This window comes from Prosopis cineraria, unplaced genomic scaffold (assembly GCF_029017545.1).
Source record: "Prosopis cineraria cultivar Desert tree isolate PC_DT_omini unplaced genomic scaffold, ASM2901754v1 PC7, whole genome shotgun sequence".
Classification (NCBI taxonomy): Eukaryota; Viridiplantae; Streptophyta; class Magnoliopsida; order Fabales; family Fabaceae; genus Prosopis; species Prosopis cineraria.
The window spans coordinates 17939393-17945766 of record NW_026555338.1 but is presented as its reverse complement, the minus strand read 5'-3'; positions in this window follow the sequence as shown (position 1 = coordinate 17945766).

Here is a 6374-nt window from a genome sequence, read left to right as displayed (position 1 = left end):
AGTTGTTTTTAGTAATTTGGCTTGGAATGTTTATCTCTTAGTGAGATAAGGTGTTATGGCCAAATTACTCGTGTAAATGCATGATAAAGTAAATTGAATATAATATTATGACAGTTGAATGTGTTTGTTGGCCAATTAGTATATTAGTGAAAATGCCCCTTTATGCATGTGAAGTTGGGGTTTAATGGCAAAAAATGTGATTGCATGGTGATTATGTTGTATGATTGCTTAATCAAGTGTAATTTGGTTTGTTAGGCTTGGATAAAGTCTCATTTGAGACTAAAGGCATACAGTTTAGATTTGGGACCCTCATATATGAGTTAAGTTTTATAAATGTATCCTTTTGTAGTTGAGTATCCAATTTTTAACTGAGTTATTATTCTACTATAAAACTTATGCCATTAGCTAGAGGGTCAATTTAGCTTTGTTTAAGTTCTTGAATCACTCCGATTGGATGTCAGACGATGAAATGGCACACGCTGAAAGTTTGACTCTGGTGCTATCAGGACAGCAAAGGTGCTGTCACGAAAGGAATGTGTACTATGGTGAATCGTGCCATGATTGTTAGCCATGGCCAACTTGAGTTTTGGCTGAGAAATACATATGCTATATTGTTCACCTTAGTGGATGACTAGTTATCCATAGCGAGTGTGCAAAATTAGGGGTACATTACAGTTTTTCCCAACTTTAGTTGTGTTATTCCCATTCGCATCTCTATACTTCCTTATGCCTTTTTATTAACTTTGTGCTGAGTTCAACTAATATTTTAAAAAGGGTTTTTAATAGAATCTTTATTTTCAATTTTCTTTCCAACAAATTTTTCTATCCTTGTTTGATTTAAATAAACCCTTTTTATTGTTATGTATAGTCACGAGGATAACGGTTCCCAATTGACTAATGATTGAATCGTATGTTTTGGTAATGTCAATGTGAACATTATAAAAGCTATCATGATAGCTTACAGCTGCAATTTTGGACTCGAATAACTTATAGCCTAGACCTCCTATTGAGCGGTCCAAGCATCCATATTTAGATAAATAAGTAAACTAGTTAATGGCATCAATTTTGTAGCAATTCGATAGCACGGGAGAATGTTGGACACCCTAAGATTGATATAACTCATTTTATTCACACACACTAATCAACTAAGTGTCCAAACCCCTTATCTTAGCCATTAGCCTCATAAAAACATACAATCACACGTCATAAGCATAGATACACAAGCTCAACAAGTTATATGCATTTAAATAGTCATGTATACACAAATGACCACCCAATAACATAAATTTAGGTAGAACCAACATTAAATCTTTTCAAATTTGCCATGATTAATTTCCAAACAATTCATTTAAAAGTAACCACCCATTCACATTCTTGCATGTCAGTTTGACCTATATTAAAACTTAATTTAGGACTTCAACCCTAATAAGGCCAAACACCAAAAATGCCCAAGTCAACATTTAGGCTACTATGCAAAAATAAATAGCTCAATAAACATATAACCCTCAAGTTGGCAATAAAATATTTAATTACAAATATTATGGCTAGAGATATCACAAGAGTATCTAAGAATTTCTAGCTTATAAGGCTTACCCCATATGTCGTTAGCTTGAGAATCTCCTGAAATTATAAACATAGGGAGTGAGATATAAAATCTAAGTAACCAAAGCACATAAATTCAAGCAAATATAAGACTGGCAAGTATGAGTAACTAAAGTGAGAAAATCACACACATTAATCATACTATACTTAAGCATGCATGTAATGCAATGTAACATGTATGACCATGCTCCAACCTTATTATTCTACTTATATCTTTTAACTATTTTCATGGGCTACTCAACAAGAATAGGACCAATCCATGTGATTATATTAGCCCAATATAACATCATAAAATTTTGAGATGGGATTAATTAAAAATACATAAGGGTAAATTGCAAAATAGTAAAATAAATATGTTTATTGAAGTTTAGAGTTATTAATGGACCTATTGGATCAATTGAGTAGCTTTGGATTTGAGCTAGAATGGTGACTAGGTTAGTCAAGCCCAAAAATCATAGACCCTGAATCTGTACCATTCGCAATGGTGATCTGTTACAAGTTGCTTGTAATAGATTGAGGAAGAGGAAGAAAAAGAAGGCGAGGATAGAGAAGATTTTCTCTTTACTAGGGCTCATTTTCTACACCACTTAGGGAGCATGTTAAGCTTTATTATAGTTAGATAAGCTTCATATACATCTCATTTACCTCTCCCATGCATTTTTAACTTGAGTTTAGATTGTAGGAGGTTTAATTTTAATACAGGGGTGTTTTTAAACGAACCCATTGGCTTAGATGGAGCAATTGGGATTTAATTTAGGTTTTTATACTTATGGTTGGAGAGTTTATGTTGTTTTAGAGTTAGGACATAGGGTTTAGACAAACTCTAGGCTAAATTTGGGACTTTTAGAGCAATGTGCGCTACTAGAAAAATTAAAATTAGTGGTAGACATTTAGTGACAAATCTCCAATCCATCACTAATTATAGGCATTAGTGAGAGAAATTTTATAACGAACTAAAATTTGTCACAAACTACATAAATTGGTATGAATATAGGATCTTTGTCACATTTTGGTCAAATTTTATAAATTTAGTGGCTAATTTCGATCTGTCACTAATTTTCATGACTAATTTTCATCACTTAACCCTCACATTAAATATTTTTATTTTATTATGTAAATTTAAATTTAAATATAAAATAAAATTATTATCATGTGAAAATATTTTAATCATAACATAGATAATATAAAATGATATACACAAATATTTATTTTCATAATATATATTAATTGATATTAAATAATATATTTATTAACTGATAATAAATATTGAATTATATATTTATATGCATTAGTGTATATGATAATATATATTATTAACATATTTAAATAACAATATATTAAATATATAAAAAAATACATTTAAATTAAATATATATGTTTAATTAAGTAAAATATATATATATATATATATATATAGTTTTGCATATTAAGAATGAAAAGTCATCATAGTTCAACTGGCAAGAGGCACGTAAGAAATGATAGAGGTCTTGGATTCAAGAATTAAAATAGATTGTTGACATAGTAGTGACTTGGCAAGGAGGTCTAAGCAGCAGTGACGTAGCGGGTGGCAGTTGATATGTACTTGTGAGGTAGCATAGGAGGTGACATGGTAGTTATGGGTCCTATAAAAAGATTTTAATTATAAAATAAATTAGTGACCAAAGTTGATTAATTCGTGACAAATATTTTTTGTCACTAAATTAGTGATGGATTCATTTCAACCATTAAATTAGTGATGTTATATTTGTAATAGAAATTAGTAACAAATGGTCCGTTGCTAAATCTAAAATTAGTAACAAATTCTTCCATCACTATTTTCATTTTTTTAGTAGTGGTGGGTTCTAACTTAGTGTTAATTAGCTTTGTGGAAGCTAAATAGAGTTAATAAAATGTTGTTAGGGTGTTGATTTATCCAATGCTAAAGACTAAGGATTATGGGTAACTTGATTAAGCTATGTAGTGTTGGTATTAGTGGTAATAATTATAGATTAGAATTTAATTGTGTATATTACAGTGAAATCAATGTTTGCTTGAGCTTTTAGGAGCTTGGGAAGTGTGGTAACTATAACCCTTTTTGATAACAAAAAGGTTGAGATAACTAGATGATCTAGCCTTTTACTTGCTTGTTATGAGTTTTGAGAAATGCCTTTCTATTAGTTTGCTATGTAATATACAAGTATAAATGTGTTTGAAATTTTAAAAAACTTATTTGGAGCAGGAATTTTGTGAATGAATGTCTTTATGTCAAATGTGTGTGTGTGTGTGTGTGTGTGTGTGTGTGTTTTAAGAAATCAATTTTGAATTTGGAAATGCTAGTCAGTGGTTTTTAAGCTAGATATGGCATAATGTAAATATGTTAGCTTGGAATTAGCACATGTCTTTTTGTGACACATGTATAAACATGATTAATTGTGGGAGGGTAAGAGTTCACCCTAAGAAAAAGGAGAATTTTATAAAGCCATATGGTACTTATCGGCAGCTTGGGTGGCCTCGATGCTCAGTCATTCTTGTTTGAAAGTCCCAATACTACTCTTATAAATTAGGTATATGACATCCTGAGTATTCATAAAGGGGAAATTTGTGGTTTGAAAATGGGTGAAGGTGCTTTTAGCCAAATTGCCTCCCATAATTAGTGAGCTTGGGTTGGTCTAGTCATATAGATTTAGTCTTATTGAATTGTTAACTCACAGATTTAGTCAAAGGTGAAGTGGAGGATATAAGGCGGTTGTGAGAGATCATGCATTATCTAAATGTGAAACCTATTTGTTATATGCTCTTTAATTGATTACATATGTTTTATACCCACTTTACATGCTCAATTACTTTCCTAACATGTTTGTAGATAGATTAAATTATTTAGTTACTATAATATTATTTTCATTCCTATAGTTACAATTTTACAAGTGAAGGTTCCTTTAAGGGAAAAGGGAAGAGCGGTGCAAACAAAGAATAAAAGAACTATTTGTTGTAATGCACTTTGTTTTTAATGTGTAATATTTTAATGTGTGTGTGTGTATGCGCGCGCCATTACCACATTCATTTAATTGCACCTGCATGAAAGTTATAGTGTGATTTTTGGCATGCTTAAGCCTTAAATGATGTGTATGATATGGAATTAGTATAAGAGGCCAAAATACTAGCACAAGCATGTGGATATTGTTGGTTATGCTTATGAGAAGGTCTTTAGGATATAGGATGATCTTATGTTATGCCAGTTATCATTGTGAATTAGGGGTTTTGGTGGTAAAATTATAAGTAGGATATTTGTTTGATTACATGATTGTTTCATTAGGAGTAACTTGACCTATTTGTGTTGGTTCAAGTGGTCTTAAGCTTTTGGCACTTGATTGATAAGTTTAGACACCCTTGGGTTTGCTTTATTTCAAAAGGTGGTTGTTTTGTCCCTTAGGTGTCCAACTATTAGAGATGTTCTGTATTATTGTAAAAACGATGCTATTATCTAAGCAACTTAATTAGCTATGTGTGGATACTTAAATAGCTCAGATCGAATGTCAGACAATGAAACAATGTGCTTCAAAAATTCATCTCTAGGTGCTATCATGGGTAGAAAGCATAATTCACCACAACGAACCATGTCTTTGCCATTAGTCGCAGTCAATGTGTGTAGTGGTCGCTGTGGACACAAACTATGTTATCCACACCTAGTTGGCTATGATGGGTAGTATAGTTTGGTAGATGCCCATTGTGTCCTTATTGTGCCATCCATTGACTGTTTTTCTCCATTGCCATGCTTCCACAACTTCTTTTATGATTTATGTTTGAGCTCAAATGCTTTTAAAAAATGTTCTTTCTTGGGATTTTGATATTTAAAATATATTTTAAAATTTTAACCTTTATATTATGATAATCTATTATAAGGATTTATCTAATCTACTGTAAGGTGGACATCACACCTAAGATCTCCAATTGTGAAGGTTCTTCTAGCAAAATTCTTCCAAATTCACTCTCGAACTGTAAATCCCCACTTCTCGAATCTGAGGGGTGTTAAATTGCCCAACCCACATTGTCCTTTATAAGAAACCAATTATACTAAGCATGTCCCCAACCCATGCCATCTCCTGAAGGATGGCATTGACAATGTTAAGCACGTTTAATTAAACTTGCCAACCACTATGCCCAAATATCATTGGAAGCATTATTATGTGGACTTCACAATCTCTACATTCCTCTTAAGTGAAATCTAAAACATCCCTCACTCATGTACTGAATTTATTTCATATATGAAAGATGATATTAATGTTATGTTCATATTAAATATCATTATTATCTAAAAATTCAAATTTTTAAACCCATTTAACATGGTGGAAAAATTGCCACCATGATAATAAAATGTGAAAGATGTTTTTTTTCCTCAAACACAATCATGGTAATCAAAAGGCTTACCATGGTAGAAAGGACAAAACTATCAATTTAAAAACCCTTACCATGGTAGAAAAAAGTTTACCATGATAATTAAGAGACAAAATAATTATTTAGAAAATATACCATGGTAGAAAATAATTTTTCTATAATTAAAACACTTCATAAATATCAATTGCTATGGTAGAAAAGGATTTACGATAGTAACAAAAGAGCTTTGCAAATTAAAAAGATTTATCATGGTATTTAGGAGTATAACTTAACTAAATAGGGGTACTAAAATGAGACTTCATTAAATAAGTCTTTTAAAAAGGATATCAAACATTTAAAACCTTTAGAATAGCAGATCATAGTGTTGGAAATTGTGCTCTAGGTCAATCATTATACAATAA